The 21,270-nt window shown below is 33.7% G+C and overlaps 1 long non-coding RNA gene across 2 annotated transcripts; it reads right to left on the bottom strand.

Annotated features, from left to right (window-relative positions):
- Positions 1-18,195: 18,195 nt before the first annotated feature.
- Positions 18,196-19,259, bottom strand: LOC107638047 (uncharacterized). 2 transcript variants are annotated; one of them, XR_015880544.1, is made up of 2 exons: positions 19,024-19,259; positions 18,196-18,467 (listed from the first exon to the last, which is right to left on the bottom strand). It is a non-coding gene; the product is annotated as an uncharacterized LOC107638047 (long non-coding RNA). The 2 variants fall into 2 exon arrangements; XR_001619709.3 differs by having other exon boundaries at positions 19,030-19,259.
- Positions 19,260-21,270: the final 2,011 nt, after the last annotated feature.

Below are 21,270 nucleotides of genomic sequence, written 5' to 3'. Positions count from 1 at the left end.
TACGCGGGTAAGATGCAAGGGTTGTGGTGTGGTCCCACTTGTTCCGTGTTTGGTGTTCTGTCCAATGGTTAGCTACCAGGACATGTTGGGTTGGTTTTGCAACCGACAGATGAGACTCATCAGCCACTAGGACAGGCATGCATCATATGCATCTATATGTCTTGTTTGGATTGCCTAAGTAATTGCATAACTAAATGCTACTTGATTATTTGCTCTATTTGAATTCTATTTGTGATTTCTCTGTTTATAATAATTGTGTTTGTTGCATTGGGTTCCGTTGGTGGTTGGAAGGTTTGGATGAGTTAAAAAGGAGAGTTTAGATAGCTCTGAAGACCCTAAGCTAGTTGCCTGTTTTCTCTTTATGGTTTAGTTATGTTTTAAGCTTTAAGTATCTGTTGAAAGTTCTAGGATTGCCTTCGGCTTTCCCAGGATATTATATGTTAGATATGTAGGCACTGTTACCATGCTGAGAACCTCCGGTTCTCACCCATGTGGGTTTTGTAGTTTTCAGATGCAGGACAGGCGGCTCCTCGCTGAAGCATGCTGGAAGCTTCTGATGTTGAGAAGATCTATATCTTTTGGGTTTATTTTGGTTATTGGTATTTGTTTAGATACTTATTATCTTCATTTATTATATATATGCTGTATGTATTCCTCTTAGAGGTGATCTTGGAGATTCAGGTTTTGTGACTCTGTATCTTTGGGTTTTCTTTTGGGTTTTCCTATATATATCTATATATGTATAACTATGTGCTCGGGCCGGTTTATCTTCACGAGCCGAGTCTTGAGTTTTGTTACATGTGTTTTGGAACTCTTAGTATATAAATTCGTTATATTGCTCTATCCTGCTTACGTTACAGTACGCGGAGCGTTGCGCTTTTCAATTTAGCGGTTTTTGCTTTATCCTTTTCTTTAAAGGCTCCTAGTTATAAACCTTTTTCACTATATTATATATTGTAATTTTATTTTTTTAGAGGTCGTAGCACCTCGCCACCTCTGTTTTACATCCTAGGTGTAAAGCTCTGTGTGGTAGGGTGTTACACAGATCACCGCACCGTTTGTGGCCACGCGACCGCGGCGTCGAGCTTTACAAAGTCCAGAATATTGTGAGGTAAGGAAGCCACGTTTTCTTCCTCAATTTCTTCACCTTCAGTTTCGAAATTTATGAACAAAGGTATTGAAAATTGTTAAATTTCGGTGTTTAGGTTCGAATTAGCTTGAGAGAAACGCTTAATCTTGCTTCATTGGTGCTTGATTAAGGTGAGAATCCTAGAACTCTAGCTAACTCATTGGTTTTTATGATTTGGGTATTAAATTTTGGATATATATATATGTGTGTGTGTGTGTGTGTGTGTGTGTGTGTGTGTGTGTGTGTGAAAATGTGAATTAGGTTGGTGTATATGTAAATTGGAGCTTGATTTAATACATTGGAGGCTTGGTGGAGTTTGGGAGTCATTGCCTTGGAGATTTTGGACCTTTGGAGCTGTGTTTAGTGCCTTGGTGGTGTCTCGGGTTATATGTGAAAACCGGCCAAAGTATGGTTTATGTTTCTCGTACTTAATATATAAGGTTTTATGAAAACTTAGGCTAGATGACCATAGGCTAGGTGTGAATGTTTGAATGCGTTAAAATGTTTAGTACCTTGATAATGATTGTTAAGTTTCGGTTGATTTTTAGCTTGATAACTGATGTTGGTGATCGAATATAATGTTATATGGTGAATTAGTGATAATTGGCAAGGTATTAAGAAATGAACATGTATATGTGATGAAGGATGATGATTTCGCTGTTTTGTTGAGTAATTTGTATATGGGATTGTCCATATAAGAGTAAAATTGATTAAGCTAAGATGTGGAGGTTTTGGCATTTTAAAGTGGTATGTTGTTGTGCTGGTACATGTATAGGAAGTGGGAATTAAGTTTGGTTTTAATGAAAATTAAGTTTCGAGGTTTCTGTGAAAAATTGATTTTTAGCCGAACTTCATTGAGTCATAACTTGGCTTCCAGATCCCCAAATTATTTTAAACTTATTTCAAATAAAAATTGGGTTCGTAAAGTTTATTCCGTTCGAAGAACGGATGAAAAATGTTTTAAAATGAAAAAGTTATGCGCGTCGAAAATTTGGAGTTCAAAGTTGAAAATTCTGCAACATTAAGCATTTTTGTTGTTCTGCATAACTTGCGTACATGACCACTGTACGCGACGCGACCAACCTATTCGGGTTGGGTATCTCGCGTATGCGAGTAGGGTGCTTGCGTACGCGAGCATAGAAAATTGTACGCCCACGCGTACGCGTGACCTTTCAGTAACTGCACTCCCACGCGTACGCGTGACCCCTGTTTTTAGCAAATGAGTTTTTGTGTTCTAAAGCTTGATTTTGGAACCTCTAAACCTCTATTTTCATTCTTTTGACCCTAGATTTTGTTAGTAAGCCTAATAATGAAATGAAGCTAGGAATAGGTGGTAACTTGGAGAGGAAGAAAGTTTGTGAAGTGATGATTTAGGTATGAGAAGGAAGGGTGCATATATTTGAATTATGAAACTGGATAAAGAAAAGAATAAAAGTTGCATCTGAGTACTCTTTCTGGAAAGTGCGACCCCAGGAGATGGTGGAAGGTGAGGATCCCCTTCCTTGTTCCTCCTGGTATTGTAAAATTGCCCCCAGCGAGATGGTGGGAGGTTAGGATCCCCTCCTTTGTTCCTCCTGGGCATATAAGAATATACCTCCTGGGTAGACGCAAGGGTTGTGGTTTCGCCCCACTTGCTCTGGGTTATGATCAGTCTATATAAAAGTGCAATTATATGATGTATAAGTGATGATATAGCCATAATGAATGATTTTGAAATGTTTATGAATGAATATGAAATGATTATATGAGATATGAGTTTTCTTGGGTAAAGTGCTGTGGCTTGCCACCACGTATTCCAGGTTGAGACTTGATACTCTGTTGACCCTACGTCGTAAGGGTGACCGGGCACGTATTCCCAGGAATGGTACCTCCATTGAGCAATTTGATATATATGTGTGAAAAAGCTATGCATACACTCATGGGGATGCGTAACGGGGGACAGTCCAGAGTTTAGCAGCCAGATTTGTCGGGTTGGCTTGATAACTGATAGATGAGACTCATCAGCCACAGGACAAGCATGCATCATATGCATATTATTTGAATTGCTTGCTTGTGCATTGATTGGGATTGCCTAAGTGATCATAATATGCTATTTGTTGTATTTGCTATATGTATTACTTGTCTCCTACCTGTGTTTACCATTGTCTGCTTGTTTGTCTTTGCAACTTCACCAGAGATGGAGGAACGGAGGAAAGACAGAGAGAGTTAGGGCTCTAGCTAAGTTTTAGTTAGATTTAAGGAATTGGTTAAGTTTAGAAAGCCTTAGAAAATCACCCTACTTTATGGTTTCTGCTTTAGTTTTTTAAGTCTTATAATCTAAGTGTCAGCGTTCTAGGATTGCCTACGGCATTTCCAGGACCTTATATCTTATGTGCGTGGCATCTTTATCATGCTGAGAACCCCCGGTTCTCATTCCATACAATGTTGTGTTTTTCAGATGCAGGTCGAGAGACATCTCGCTAGGCGTCTGGAGTTCTCCGCAGCGAAGTGGGCTTTTTGGGATTATACTTTATTCTGTTCTATATATATATATATATATATATATATATATATATATATATATATATATATATATATATGTATATATGTATATATGTTTTACTTTTGCACCTGACAAACCCCAATTTGACGGGTTGTTTTGCCTTGAATTTAGAACATTTTGATAACCTTTTGTCACATTTAGCCTAAGAATTAGCGTGGTTTTGTTATCTCTTCCATGATTGTGCTTAAGTGTAAAAGCATACTTTTTAAGCCTTATTTTGGTGAATTCTAGTTTCTGTTTGATTCCATAAGATGCCTTGATGTGTTTGCTAGTAATTCCAGGGTTGAAATAGGCTAGGCATGGATCAAAGGAAGCAAGGAAGGAAGCATACAAATGGAGAGAAGCATAAAAAGTCAAAGAAGCAAAGTCAGCCATGCACGCGCACGCGCACAAGGCGCTCGCGCGCACATTGCAGAATCGACCAGGGACGCGCACGCGTACCATGCGCGCACGCGCCGATGCTGGCACATGACCTCATTAATGCAACACGTGCCTGGCGATTTGAGAGGGTTTCTGAACCCATTTTTGGCGCCAAATTGCTAAGGGAAAGGAATAAAAGGATGAAGGATTAAGGAGAAGGCATCATTCATCACTTTCATACTTTTAGATACTTTTCATACTTTAGAAGGGAGGAATAATTAGTTTAGTTTTAGCTTTGTAGTTAGTTTCTAGAGAGAGAAGCTCTCTCTTCTCTCTAGGATTAGGATTAGGTTTAGGTTAATCTCTCTTCTTAGATCTAGGTTTAACTCATGCTTTGATTCACTTTTCATTCACCAATTCCTAAGCTTCTCCTCTTCCTCTTTCTAGATGTGTGCTTTAATAATTGTAATTCTTCATTTTGTTTTGGATATATTGTTGTTCCTTGGTTTTCTTTTAATAATGCAACTTGAGGTAATTCATGATAATTGTGATTTCCTTGATTGTTGTTGTTAATTCTTTACATTCAATTGTAGTTAGAATTCATTCTTGTTGTGATTGACTATACTTTTCTTTTGTGCCTCCCAAGTGTTTGATGAAATGCTTGGTTGGATTTTAGTATAGATTTTGTTCCTCTTGGCCTAGGTAGAGTAATTAGTGACACTTGAGTTATCTAGTTCCTTTGTTGATTGATAATTGGAGAGATTGCTAATTGGTTTGGAGTGCACTAAGGCTAGTCTTTCCTTGGGAGTTGGCTAGGACTTGTGGCTCAAGTCAATTCATCCACTTGACTTTCCTTTAATTGGTAAGGGTTAACTAAGTGGTAGCAATGAACAATTCTCATCACAATTGAGAAGGATAACTAGGATAGGACTTCTAGTTCTCACACCTTACCAAGAGCCTTTTATAGTTGTTAGTTTATTTTCATTGCCATTTACTTTTCATGCTTCTTATCCAAAACCCCAAAATAACTCATAACCAATAACAAGGCACTTTATTGCAATTCCTAGGGAGAACGACCCGAGGTCCAATACTTCGGTTTATAAATTTTAGGGGTTTGTACTAGTGACAAACAACTCTTTGCATGAAAGGATTAGTGATTGGTTTAGAAACTATACTTGCAACGAGAATTCATTTGTGAAATTCTAAACCGTCAAAAATCCAATCGTCAAAATGGCGCCGTTGCCGGGGAATTGCAATGGTGTTATGTTATTGGTTATTGTATATATGTGAATAGTGTGAATATCTTGCTTTTTGCTTTATTTGCTAGTTGTAGAATTTTGTTTCTTTTGTTTTCTATTAGCTTTTGTTTTTATTTTATCTTTTCACCATGAATTCTCATTTTGGCTATGAGTGTGATTACAACTATGTTGTAGGAAATGGGAACTTCAATGAAGATGTGCATCAAGGATGGGATGACCAAAGGTGGGTGGAGCCATATACATATGATCAATCTTCATGGCAACAACCTCCACCAATGCACTATGAAGAAGAGCCATTCTATGATGCATACCAACCCAATGGCTATGGTGAATCTCCTTGTGACTTTCAAGAACCACCACCATATGCCTATGAGTCATATCCTCAACATGAACCTCAACCACACTCACAAGCCTATTTTCACCAAATACCTCCATATGACCCTAATTCATATCCACCATTACAACAACCGTATGAGCCATATGAACCACATATAGAGCCACCACCATCTCAACATCACCACTTCCAAGAGCCACCCCCTCCATGTTATTACCAAGATGAACCACCTCAATTGTATGAAAATTTTCAACCACAAATGTATGAAAATTTTCAACCACAAGATGAATACCACTTTCCACCACAACCTCCCATGGAAGAATATTCATGTCCATCAATCCAAGAGCCATATGATCCTAATCATATTATCCAAGAGGAACAAGAGTCAAGGGATCGTCTCAAGGAAGCATTGGATCATTTTCAAGCAACCATGGAGTGTGTTGTGCAACAAGTGGAAAGAGTGGAGAATATTGAACCACCACAACTCTACCAAGAAGAACCATCTTCCTACTATGAACCCCTCCCCCAAAATGATGAATCCTTCCGTCCACCCCAACCTCCAATGGATAACATCCTTGGTGTTCTTGTTCAAGGGCAAGAAGAGATGAAAAGGGATGTGCAAAACTTCATGGCCGCCTTGGATGCGGTAACAAATCAATTAGCCTCCCAATGCTTGAACACTCAAGGAACTCCCATGGCTACATGTGGAAAATTAACTGAAGAACATAGCATGAAGGAGAGATTGGAAACTCCGGTGAGAAATGAGGGAAGTTGCTTTGTATTGGAACAATTGGAGGAAGCTTTAATTGTTGAAGACAAGGAAGAAGTGGTAGAAGACTTAGGAGATGCGGAGCCTCCATGGGAATCTAGAATTGAAGAAAACCCCTCCAAGATGATTGAAATTGATGCTAGGAAGGAAAGTGCACACCTTCCAAGACATATTCCATATGAAGATTTGGATGGGATAGAGCAAGAAGTGAGTTCCCTTGGTGATGAAGATCAAGCATCAAACCTTAGTGGTGAAAAATCCTTTGAGCATGAAGAACCTTCTCCCAACAAGATGGAAAGCAATGTGGAGGTAAATTTTTCTTACCCTCCCATTTATGACTTGAGTAGGAGAAAAGGTTTATATAAAATTGTTGAACAAAGGATTATAATTGAGAAGTCTTGTGAAGAGGTGGAAATCCTTAGAAAAGGAGGATGGAAATTGAATACGCTTTATCAAAACTCTTGGAGTTGTCTTTGCCTAGGTTGCCATCTACTCCTTCATTTGAGTGGGTGAAATTTATTTCTATTAGCTTTATTATCCCACTTGAATATGGTTTGCTTGAAACGGATGGCCAACTTAGGGAGCTTGTGGGATGAAGCGTAAACGAAAAAGGTTTTGTGGTTGGCGTTGCAAATCAAGGCTCATTATGGTTGATGCATCAAACATGAGATATAAAGGTTGGAGTAGTGCTCAAATAGATGGGTCTAGGAGGATTGTTGGCCACTATATAGAGAATTCACCTTACTCACCACCCGGTTGGACCAATAATGATGATCAACCTCAAGACGGGTATGAAAACAAAGTGTGGGATCCCGGATTACAAGAAGAGGATCAACTTTGGGAGCCCCAAGCTTGTGAAGAACTCCATCAAGACTTGGCTCAATCTATGAAGAATCTTGGGGCACAATGGAGAACCAAGCATTGGTGGAAGTTCCAAGATGAATACAAGCACAAGCCACCTTGATGAGGAGCTCCCCATAAGTCCAACTTAAGGACAATAAACAAAAGTGCTAGGTGGGAGACAACCCACCATGGTAAAATCTTTTCATTTTCTCTTTTGTATATATTGGTAGAATTAGTCTAATTTCATATTTTGTTTAGATAGTTGAGTTTAATTGGTAGTTTAGTATGTTAAATAAGGTTTTATGGTGTTTTGGTAGCTGTTTGGAGGTTTGGAATGCTTGGATTGGTGCAAAAACATAGAAAAAATTTTTTGAAAAACAGAGCACCATCCACGCGTACGCGTACATGGCGCGTACGCGCACTTCCAGCATTTTCGACCATCCACGCGCGCGCGCCATGCGTGCGTACGCGTGGATTGAGAAGTTCCAACCTCCATACATTTTCCAGAGAGTTGTGCCTGCGCCGCGCCGACGTTGTGCCTTTGGCACAAACCTATTTGCGCGCTCGCGCACATGACGCGTACGCGTCACTCTCGGAATAAGCCATCCGCGCGCGCGCGGCATGCGCGCGTACGCGCGGATTTCCTTCCTTCACCACATTTCTTTCCTTCTCCTCTTTCTATTTCTTTCCTTCTCCTTTCTTCTTCCCTTCTCCTACCCCTCATCCAACACTTCCAAACACCATGGATAACCATTTATTTTAGTTAGTTAATTAGCTAGTTAGTTAGTGATTGGTTAGTTTTAGTTTAGTTTTCATTTTATTTTCTCTCTTTTCATCATAAGTGTTGGAGTATTGACTTTGTTTACTATACATTGCTATATCCCTTATTGCCTAAATGCTATTTTAGCATGAATGTTTTTAGATAATCTTTGTTGGATTCTATGATTGAGGTTATATTTTGTTACTTGGTTTTGAGCTCTTCATGCTTACCTTTTGAAAAATACCAAGTGATGAGAATTGTCTTCGAGCTTATAACTCTTTTGAATTGCATGTTGTAGCTAGCCACCATGTGATTTGAATCGTTTTCTTTGATTAGGCAATCTCTTGATGGATAATGTTGAGCATTTACCTTAATGCATTGTGTTCATGATTATATGCATCCACATATGTTTGACTTGAATGCTTTCATGCTTCTCTAATGCTTGTCTTACCTTACAAGCCTACTTAAAGCATCTCAAGCACACTAGGATAAGTGAAGTGCATGCTTCTTTTGTGACATAGCTTTTATGCTAATGTGTATTCTAAATCGCGCAATTTAGAATTCACACACCTAATATTTCTTAATGTCACACTAATTCACTCACTCAATTCTAGTGATTTACCTCATTCCAACAATGTATGCTTCCTTGCTTTTATATCTTCTCATCTTATGGTGTTGTATTTTTGTTTTTCATGATAAATGCACCACAAGAAAACATGGAAGCAAGACTAAGAACACGCAGCAATCCAGAGACTCGCTGTACCCCCTTGCTCATCTTTGAGTGCACCGAGGACGGTGCAAACTTTTAAGTGTGGGGAGGTCGTCCGACCGGTCGGCGATTTTGGGTGACAAATTTCTAATCCCAACACTTTTGCATTTCATTTTAGGATTTTAGGATTTTTACTTGCATTTTCTTATTTTTGCATATGTATACACAATAAGCTTAGTCAAGATAATGAGAATTTTTCAAGATTTCTATCTATAGGGCATGTCAATTGATTTGAGTGAAAAATTTTCATAGAACTTGTTTGAATTATATATATTGTGGAACATGTTTTGAGCTAAGAACACAAGCTTGTGAGATTTGAGCCTAACGGTGTGGTTACATCTTACAACCACTTATTTTTCCTTCTTGTGTGCATTATTCTCTTTCTATGATTGTAATCTTTGATTTGTTTGATTCTTTATTTCCATTATTTTGTGTATTCATGCATTTATATGATTGAGGCCATCATTTCATTTAGCTCCCTTACCCAAATAGCCTTACCTTTTATCTTCCTTTGTTAGCCAAATTTGAGCCTACGTTTAACCCACTTATTCTTTAATTTAGCACATTACTAGCCTTAAAGCGAAAAATAATAAATGTCCTTAATTTGGATCTTTGATTAGCTTAGGCTAGTGTGTGTGAGTATCATTCAAGTGTGGGAACCTTGGGACATTGGGTGAATAAAAGGGTAGTTTTGTATTGTTATTGAAAATATTGAGAATTGGGTACATACTCATGTATTGATCAAATGTAAAAACCTTATGCATTGATGCTCTTGTATATAGAAAGAAAAAAAATGAGAAAAACAAAAGAACAAAAGAAAAAAAGAAAAACAATATGGAAAAGAAAAGAAAAAAAAATAGAAAAATAAAGAAAAAAAGAATAAAAATAATAAAAAGGGGACAAAATGCCCCAAAGTGAAGCTCAATAAGATCAATGCATAAGTGCTGTGAAATGAAAAGAAAATGCATGAGTATGTGAAAAAGTGAGAAAATGGGTAGTTAGGCTAGAACTTAATTGTATAGGATGTCATAGGTTAGGTGGGAAGTCTAAGTTTATCAAAGATTCAAATTTTAAGCTCACTTGACCAAATATGCATCCTACCTTGACCCTAACCCCATTACAACCAATGAAAAGACCTCATGATAATTGTATGCATGCATAAGATATATGTTGATTGCTAGATGAAAAACAAATCTTGGAAAGTATGATTAGGAGAGAATTGAGAGAATCAACCCTAAACACTTGAGCGAATAGAGTGCAAACACATCCGGTGAGGGTTTGATGCTCAATTACATGTTTTCACCTATGATCATCTCTTTTCATGCAAGTTTGTAAAAATATTTAATAACTCAATTCAATTGTGGATTAGACTTGCTAGTCCTTAGCCCTTGTGCATATATGTTTCTTGGGAATTGATTTATTTTGACCAAGCACTTGCATTCATTTAGATAGTTGCATATAGGTAGATTGCATTTAGTTAGTTTCCATTGAATAAATGCCATACCCTTACTTCATTCTTGGTTTAAGCATGAGGACATGCTTGGTTTAAGTGTGGGGAGGTTGACAAACCCCAATTTGACGGTTTGTTTTGTATTGATTTTTGGGGATTTTATCACCTTTTACCCATATTTATTCAAGAAATAGCATGGTTTTGTATATTCTCCTTTAATTGTGCTTGAATGTGAAAACATGCTTTTTAGGACTCAAAATAGCTAAATTTAATTCACCTTGATTCTATTAGATGCCTTGATATGTTTGTTAAGTGATTTAAGGTTTAGGAGGCAAAGATTGGATCAAGGGAATGAAGAAAGAAAGCATGAAAAGTTGGAGAACTCATGAAGAAATGGAAGAACCGGAAAGCTGTCAAGCCGACCTCTTCGCACTTAATCGGCCATAACTTGAGCTACAGAGGTCCAAATGATGCGGTTCCAGTTGGGTTGGAAAGCTAACATCCGGGGCTTCGAAACGATATAAGATTTGCTATGGTTGAACCGCGCATGGTGACGCGTACGCGCATAGTACGCGCACGCGCCGCCATGCGCGGTTCAACCATAGCAAATCTTATATCGTTTTGAAGCCCTGGATGTTAGCTTTCCAACCCAACTGGAACCGCATCATTTGGACCTCTGTAGCTCAAGTTATGGCCGATTAAGTGCGAAGAGGTCGGCTTGACAGCTTTCCGGTTCTTCCATTTCTTCATGAGTTCTCCAACTTTTCATGCTTTCTTTCTTCATTCCCTTGATCCAATCTTTGCCTCCTAAACCTTAAATCACTTAACAAACATATCAAGGCATCTAATAGAATCAAGGTGAATTAAATTTAGCTATTTTGAGTCCTAAAAAGCATGTTTTCACATTCAAGCACAATTAAAGGAGAATATACAAAACCATGCTATTTCTTGAATAAATATGGGTAAAAGGTGATAAAATCCCCAAAAATCAATACAAAACAAACCGTCAAATTGGGGTTTGTCAGCACCTCATAAAGGTTTATGGAGAATTAGGGTTGCTTTTATGTATTTTGGGTTATGGATTAAATATATACGTATGTAACTATTCTCTGGCCAGCCTTAGCTTCGTAGACTGAGTTTGGAGCTTGGTATGTTGTATCTTGATCCTCTACTCTTACTTTCCATATATTTATGTTTAAGAACCGTAGTTTCTTCTTACGCAAGTTACGTTATTTATCAGAGTTGCGCTCTTAAAATTTTGAGATTTGTTTTACCTATTCTTCAAGGCTCCTAGTATACTACCTTCCTTTGACTATTATACGTATTTATATTTTATTTATAGAGGTCGTAGCACCTCGCCACCTTTGTTTTACATCCTAGGTTAAGTTTTGTGTGGTAGGATCTTACACTTGGACCCCATGTAATCTTGTATGCTTTATTACAAACAGACAGTGATCAGACAATTCTTTTGGCCCTCCTTTAAATGCATCTTTGGAAACCCCTCTAACCTTTCTACACTACCCATTGCATTACTCTGTCAATTTGGCTATATGAATGGACCTTGCACCACATATACTTGCAATCATTTAGCAGCAAGTCTACTAGCTCCATATCTTATACCCATTCAACTGTAACTAGTAAATTGGTTGCTCCGTCCTTTTTCTCTACCTATACAATATCATTAAAATCTCCCGTATAGTAAAAAGGAACCTGACACAACTCAAAGATATAGCTTAGCTCTTCTCACATAATAAGCTTTTTATTCCTCACATGAGCACCATACACCAAATAATATGCACACCTAAATATGTTTTTGTCAGCAAACTTTTAATATATAATCATCTCACTAATTTATAACAACTATCCATCTTGAACAACGTTGCATCTCACATTAGCAATAAATTTTCAGAAACACCTTCTGATACCATAAACTCTCAACCTACGTACCTCGCCTCCCTGCAAATACTTGCTACGTCAAATTTAGCTTTTACCTCTTTCTTTGTCTCTATCAGTCCTAATATATTTAATCTATTTTTTTGGTTGAAAGTTTTTACCAATTCAACTTTTCAACACCTCCCAATCCCTTAACATTATAAGAACTAAAAATTATTTAAATTCTTTTTAAATAATTTTTCTTATTTTTTGGCCTACTCCTCCTTGCTTTCTCATTCTGCATAGCATGTCATTTTTATGTACAATAGCTTCATTTTGTGCTTGTAGAATAGTCATTATATCCTCTTTCTTGTTATATTATATTGTTCCTGACTCCATTGCACCCGAATTATTTTTGTATTGACAAAAATATTCCTAAATTTTGTTATCCACAATAATGCTCTCGAATTATTAAAAAACGTGATAAAAATGCACACTCATAAATTAACATGTTCTAAAAAATAGTGATGTGGTAAACAAAGCTTTCTATTTAGTAAGTAAAACTTTGACATTAACAAATGAGCCACATTATACTTTTCTGTTAATAGAGTAGGTCTCTGATTGCGGATCACTACAAGAAAAACGGAATTTAGCAGCCACAAATTGCCGGTATTTTTTCAAATTGCCGCAAATTGGTTGAATTGGTGCGGTTCTTGTTGCATAATTAAGCTCCGCTCCAATTGATTTTGACTTGAGGCGGTTTCGGGCCCTAACCGCAGCAAATAACCTTGTGTGAATGGGGGAGGGGTTTCATTTCACTAAAATACCCAAACCCAAACAAAAATTAATAGGCGTCTTCACCTTTTGCACGAACCCCAGCAGAGCAACGGCGCCAATCACTGGTCTCCTTCCCCCGCCATCGTAAATCTTCCCTCCGTTATTTCCAGTTTTCACGCCAGTGTCGTCGTTCTTCCCCATCACTGGTCTCCTCCCTCCGCCGTGTAGCTCCCGCTTGCAAAGGTAACGGAGAAGGGGTCATCCAAGTCTTCTACTTCCGCCATGCATGTCCGTGACATCGTCAGCGTCCTCCCCAGCCATCCGTCCTGGTGTCGTCGTCGGCAGCCTTTCCCCCTTGCCTTGTTGTGAGTTGCAGATCGGCCCCTCTCCCCTCAATCTCGTACGTTCTTCTCCCATATCCCAATTTAATTTTAGTGGCTGTTGATAAATTAATTTTGCATGAATTTTATCTCTATGCCTTTTGAATTTTGGTTCGAACAACACTGATCAATTGATTTTGCCCAAATTTTTCTTTCCCAAATTAACATTTTGATTCAATTTTTTCCCAATTTCTGAACCCTTGAATCTTGATTTTTTAGTGTGTATTGCTTCGACTCATCACTGAATAAAACTAATAAGGAGAAAGACCTCCTTCCTGAACCCAGGGGTGGCCTGGAAAATACCAAGCCTTAATGTGTATGTATGAATATCTGAATTATTGTGCATTGTGAAAAAGGATGAAGGGCAAACTTGGTAGCTTAATTCAGTACTGTTTTTGAGTTTTATTTTGCTGTTGATTATGCCTAAATGGGTGTATTTGTGTTTGTATGTGTGTGTCTAAGAGATTTATGAAATAGTTTTTGTGAGACAAATTATTTTAGTATCATATCATAATATTAAAACTTAGAGTATATCTCCCCACGTAAGTTTGAGCAGAGTGTTAAGAGTATGTTAGTCATTATGATTATTATTTGGTTAACTATTTTAGTTAAGATTGCACTCTAATTGTTGGTGCTTCCTTGTTTAGTTGGATAGTTTATAACCCTTATATTCGAAATACCATTCAAAGTATTATTTTGAAATACCATTCAAAGTTATAGACAATTTATAAATAATAATTTCATCAAATAGTTTGTTGTTTTATTTTAAAAGGTTAGTAACCTTGAAAAGCAGCATGAAAAAATAAAAGTGAAGAAGAAAAAAAAGTAGAATATAAGCATTTGATACTATAATTTGGTTTGACTGTTGGACAGTTTCTAATTGTATAAATACCACCTGCACTTCTCTATATCTAATTTATACCACAGTTTAATTTTACTTCCTCCTCAGTTTTCCCTCACTATAAGTAATCTAAATGAAGGCTTGGTCAGTTGGTACTCCTTTCAACTTCACCTAAAACCATTAATCTGTATACCAGAATTTTGCATTTGGCAAAATAAAACCTTCGAAATGTTTTTCATTCTATAATAATCAATAAAGTACATAAAACTTGCTCTAATCACAGGAGTACCTAACCAAGTATTACAACTTACAAGTAAAATGTCAAAATTCTACTGAAGTGTGACAAAATGGCCAAAAAATTTTTTTATATAATAAAACAAGGAGGAAATAGAGCATTACATATTACCAATGATACTTTGACAGGTTCTAAAGGCTAATTTGGACTGAAGAGAAAAGAAATAAAAAGAAAAAATAATATCACCATGCCCAATTTGATATACTCATTGCTTGGGATAGTAATAAGGGTAGTTGTTCATTGCCACAGGTTGGGTTGGGATACCAAGTTGATCTTTCTTTGCAAAAGAAGTTGGATAAGGAACATGTCCTTGAGCTACATAAGGAGAAGGTACAGTGGGAGGGCTTTGATAAGAAGGGTATGATGCTATAGTTTGTGGGTAAGTGTAACCAACTGGCAGGGTAGTACCAATATGAGTTTTTCCAGGTTGCACATATCCCTGGGAAAATGATGCCTGACTAGTTTTACTCTTGTGCGAATCAGCATATTTTACCATTATATTTCTCCCCTGCCATCAACCAAAAATAATAAGACATGGCAACAATGCTTACATAGAACATGAATTGCAGATATAATAAGAAATTTAGCTAATAAGGCTAGGTGAGCTAGATAATTAATTTACAACGCAAGAAACATCAAACAGTATGAACTATGGTTACTAATATGCATGTATAGAATATTTTGCTCTCTCTTTTCTCATACAAAGAAGAAAAAAGCAAGTAAACTTGAAACAAGAACTCTAAGGCAAGTAAGGAGTACTGTAGCAATAAGATCAATGTATAGTATAGCATCTCCAAAAAGAAAAATAAAAATATATAGTATAGCATCAACACTAGTTATCTTTTTTATTTTATTTTGTATATTCTCTCAAATACTAACATTTCTCACAACTTCAATTTTACATCTTAAACATATTCTTTTTGCTAGGTTATTGATGATGGGTGCTTTTCATTTTTGGAAATTTGTTTCAGAAACAGATAAAGTTTGCTGCCTGATCATGTGATTGATCATATGATTTTGGGGGTTGTTGAACTTAAATTATGTGCTTCATATTTTTTAACAATTGATTCACATTACTTGCATTTGAAAAAAGTTAGTAAGCTTTTTTTGACCATCTTTATCAGTTTTAAGAGCTTTTGTTCTGATGAATGAGTATTGGATGGTAAAGATGCTTTTAATTAGTTTTGATAACACAATTTTGTTTCGTGCTCTTTGTGCTTAAAGTTCTAATGTGTTATAAAACTAGCAAGCTATGTCTATTTTAGCTGTTTATGTTCATTTTCAACATGCCCATTAACCATACTCAATTATATTTTGATGTTTTAATTTGTTTTGTACAATAAGAAAAAGAAAAAGAAACAAGTGTTGGTGTAAGTTGAGAAACTATGTCTTTTTCTAAGATAGCAATGTTTTCTCTATTTGTTGTTGTCTTTGGGAATCTTTTGGGTTGAGACTCATGTCATATCTTTGTATATACTGATTCTTAAGATGGTAATGTGCTACAAAATTCTCTATCTTATGTGTTTTTGGGAGTTCCTTTTTGATCAATTGAACCATGTGTCATTCTTACATTATTAAGTAGTACATTGCTTGTTAAGTTTTAACATCAATTGAACCATGTCTCATTCTTACATTATTTCTGAAGCTTAATTTTTCTATTGTAATTTATCCCTTTTGGAATTGAGAAAAGAAATACAGTATTTTCTTAGTTGCTGTTGTTGATGGCAAAGGATCTGTAATGTATTACACAAGTCTAGATAAATACCACTGGTTTAGTAGCTAATGCCTGAAAAAAATTGAAAAGGTGTCAAGGTTAGTAGCATTCATGTTATTCTTCTAGTCAATCCTAATTCTAGTTCTGCCTTCTAGATGGTTTTTAGCCTAAGCCTATGTGTTCAAAGAAAATGAAAAAGAAGACTACCGACTTTCCGTTTTTCAATATTCAGTTTTATCTAAGTGTGACATGCATCTTTTGTTCTTTTAAGTGTGATACTTCTGAAATATTTGTTTGCTGCATAGCTTGGAGGTGGTTACTAACTTATTATCAACTAGGCTTTTTCTTTTGAATGCTAAGGTGCTTATCATTACTCCAGCTATATTGCTTAGAAGTTTGAGGCACAATTTTCTCAAACTTGATATGATTAAGCTTTTAATAATGGATGAGTGCCATCATGCTAAGGGTAGAGACCCTTATTCCTGCATAATGAAAGTAAGTTTATAATATTAGCCATTTGTTGTAATGTTGGTCATTTTGATTTATTAAATACGACTGAAATAAATTTGAGATTTTTTCTTTAAATAAAATAATTAAAACCAATCTCAACAAGCTGGTGTAATTTGGTGAAATAATTTGCTGTCACCTTTGCAGGATTTGATTTAATTTCATGCAGGAGCTCTATTATAGGGAATTGAATTCTTTATTTCTGACCTCCCTTGAATTTTTGGGATGACTGCATCTCCGATTAAGTTAAAAGGTATACAATTATAATATTTTTGTCTCTTAGTATTTCAATTTTTTTTAAAAAAATAAGATAATCAATAATGTCACTTATTCTCTAATTTTAAACTTCCTTAACTTTTTTTCCTTTTTCACTTTCTTGGTCTAGTTGAAAATTCTGAATACACCTTTTTTGTAAATATGCGTGATGACTCTAATGGACTCAAAGGTTGCTTTGGATCTTCTACCTCTAATACACCCTGCCTATACTATGAATATTGACATTCCTTGAGACCTTATATTGATGCTAGAATATTCTAATTTAAAATGTGGCTAGAATAATTTAATTCTATCTAATAACTCTTTTGAATTTCATTTTAGTATTATCAGTTGATCTTGTAATACATACTTTATGGATTATTTCAAAGTGGTTTGACTTTCAGAAATTTTTTTTTTATTTTATATAGCAGATTGTGGCAGTTTCAAACTGTCACAATTTTTTTAAACCAGCGTACAGGATAGCGGCGGTTATAAAACCGCCACAATTTTTTTAAAAAACCTATTTACCAAATAGCGGCAGAACCGCCGCAAAATCAATTATGTGATTTGCTACGGTTGTGCCAGCGGTTTTCTAAAACCGCCGCAAAATCAAATCTCCATCTCCTAATAGGCAACGCTTATGAAATTGCTGGAATTTCGTTCCCTAAAAAAACCGCCGCTATTCGACATGTCTCTTGTAGTGGCGCGATAGACATTTTTAACATGCTTTTAAATTATTTGAGAACACTTTTATCAATAACAAAATTTGGAAAAATTTTTGTCAACACCAAAATAATTTGAGTGTATTTTTTATAATTTATCTTTTATTTTATCATAATAATAAATACTATAACTTAAGAATGAACATTTTTGTCTATATTTTTGAATAATTGTATTCTGTTTTATTAATTTTAATGTATTTAGTATGTAAAATATTTTATATAATTATTTAATTATATATATTTTTATGAATAATTATTCATACGATTAATATATAAAATAATTATTTTTATTAATATAATATTAAAAATTATTTTATATCAACGGTGCATTAAAATTAAACTTTTTGTTTTATAGAAATCGGTATATTAGCGCCTCTGTCGGACTACCTCGGAAGACGCTGACCGACTCTGATCGATACTAGCCACCACAAGAAATTTTAGATAATTAATCTATCACATTATCCTTAAATAGTTTCATTCTTATCCAATCGGTCATGTGATACCAAACAATAACGAAGTCTTAACAAAGAAAATTACTCATAACACTCTTTAACCTTATAAAAGTAAAAGTAACTAAGAACGAGAAAAAAAAAAAAGAAAAGTAAATAAAATTGATATTCATAGAAACATCATTTATTATTAAGCTTTTCATTTTCCATTATTCAAACATGAATTGTAAGGGAAATGTTGCAAACATAGGACTATAAATCCTGACATGGAATTGAGTGTATACAAAGACATTTGTCGCGATTGCAATATCCACTTGCTAGATTTCCATAACGTTTTTTGCATGAAGCGTCGCACTGACTTGCTACACATTTCGCATCTGGTTGTGTCTGTGAACAATGGTTTGAGGCTGCCTCTGTTACTTTCATTAGCCTTTCATTTCCTACGTATACCCATCAAACACAAAATAATTATTACTGGATAGTTGGATGTACAATCTAAATTAACATAAACAAATAGAAACTTATAATTTTTTTTTCAGTTTTAATTAAAAAAAACAGATTTGTGCTAAAGAAAATCACTTTTCACCCTATTTTTATATAGATTTTATAAATTAATCAGAATTTAAATTAAAGTCGTTTTTTTTTTGGTTCGGAAAAAAAATAACGGAAGTAGATTCTTATTAAAATCAAAATTTTAATAATTTCAACTCATATAAAGAATTAAATTGTAAAATTATTTTTCTGAAAATCATAAATAAACACAGCCTCAGTTCTTTTAATTTTTTCTGGCAAATTTCTTTTTGTCTAAAAAAAAAAATCATTTTTCATATATTTGTCAATATTTTATAAAATATTATATTTTGAAAGAAAGAGTTTTTATTTTTTAAAAAGAAAGAAACATAATTTATTTTTTAACTAGTTTTAACAATATAAAGTATTAAAATGTAATTTTTTTAAGAAAAATTAAACATGGCCTATTAGATAACTAACATATACCAATACCGATGGAAAAAACAAGTAGAATGACCAAAACACAGGTAAAGGCCTTCATCTTCTTAGGTGCTTGAAAGTATGAAATAACAGGTGGATGTCTATCTATTTATAATAAGAATAAGTCATTTACTTTTGGTGCCATATTTACTATAATCGATTAAAATTAATTACAGAACCGAATAAGAGGAGGATATTGCTCTAGAAGGGGTCAGACTGTACAGCACACAATCATTCATTTGCTATGGAGACTGGTACATACATAAAATACGATATAATATGAAATACGTTTACATACGAATTTTAAAATTTTATAAAATGTAAAATATATATATATATATATATATATATATATATATATATAAAATATAAAATAATTTTTTAATAAATCATAATAATATTTTAATATTTTATTGATATTAAAATATAAATTAATTTTTAATTATTTTTAAAGTTTTATTTTAGTTATATAAAATATTTAAAATATTTTTTTAATAAATAATAATATATACTATTTTTAAATTTATTTCAAGAATATATGTTAAAAATAATGTTGGATGTGCTGATACATAATGGTATTTAGATATGTCTAAATGTGTCCAAAAATTTTTTTTATTTTTTATCAAGACACAGTTAAACACAACAGACACACATGTCAAATGAATGTCGATAAAAGTCACCAAAAAAAAAATGAATGTCGATAATTATCGTATTTAAAATATATCCAATACATGAATATGACAACTCAGCAAAATATCCATACTTATGTCTATTTGTCTTTTAACTTTTAATCTTACGGTCTTACCTAATTATTTTTGTCAACCACTCCATTATTAATGTCAAACGAAATTATTATCATCTCCAATTTTGCTAATACATACAATAGTAGAATGGATCCATAAATTTTAATATGGAGGAGTTTAATTTTAGATAAATTTTGTATTTCATAAAAATAATTAACCTATGATGTACGGATATTGATAAAGACACAAAATACAACACGACATAAAGTTTAGATAAATTCTAATGAGATATGCATACTGACATACTGAGATACATATATATAAAATATAAAATAATTTTTAGATAAATTCTAATGATATTTTAATATTTTATTTATATTAAAATAAAAATTAATTTTTAATTATTTTTAACATCTTATTTTAATTATATAAAATATTTAAAATATTTTTTATTTTAATAAATAATAATATATACTATTTTTAAATTTATTTCAAAAATACATGTTAATAATAAAGTTGGGCATGCTGACACATGAATGATGGTATTTAGGTTTGCCGAAGCATATCTGGAAAAGAATTTTTATTTTTTGTTAAGACATAGTTGGACACAGTAAACACATGTGTTGAACAAATGTCGAAGAGTGTCAGGTCCAAAATATATCTGACATACGGACACGATAACTCAGCAAAGTGTCAGTGCTTCATAGCAATTAACATATAGTTATTTAAATTGGTTTTTCAAAAGATTTATCAATATATATATAAAATTATAAATTTTTCTTCAAAATTTTATTTTTAATATGACAAATACACAAAAAACATAACAATATTAATAGTACATTATAAAATTATAAAATACCAATAATTTATAGCGTGTTTAGTTAAAAAATATCACATATTTTATTAATTAAAATTAACTTTTTTTTTAATTTTTGAAAAATTTGAAAATAAATTTTAATTATGTAAAAGACACATTATCCTTATAGAATACAAGATATAAAATATTTTTATAAATGAGTATTTTTTACAAAAAAAAAATATCTAAAGTACACAATATAATTAACAAAATATAACTACGTAAGTTATTATTAATATTTCATATAATAATATAAATGTTAAATATATTAATATAAGACTTAAGGATATGACATTAAATTAGTTAAATAAAAAATATTAATAAATTAAATAATTAAGATATAAATTCATCACATAATAAAAAATAATACATATAAAATTATTAAATTATATAATATTTTTTTATTTCTTTAAGCATATATTTCATATTTAAGTATAATTTTTTAAAATTTTGAGAAGATCGAAGTCACTAATTATCCCTCTCTAGCTAAGTCTGTCCCTCACAATAAAAACACATTTTAAAAATATTATAGAAAAGTATTTAATTAAAAATTATTCAAAAGATATAGATAAATTCTTTTACAATTTCAATACGACAGTGAATGTATTAAAATTTAAAATAATTTATTATAATCGTTTTTAAGACACAAAATAA

The sequence above is a fragment of the Arachis ipaensis genome, chromosome B4 (assembly GCF_059453495.1).
Source record: "Arachis ipaensis isolate K30076 ecotype BB chromosome B4, ASM5945349v1, whole genome shotgun sequence".
Lineage (NCBI taxonomy): Eukaryota > Viridiplantae > Streptophyta > Magnoliopsida > Fabales > Fabaceae > Arachis > Arachis ipaensis.
The sequence above is the reverse complement of the archived record's forward strand: the minus strand, read 5'-3'. Positions and strand labels throughout refer to the sequence as shown.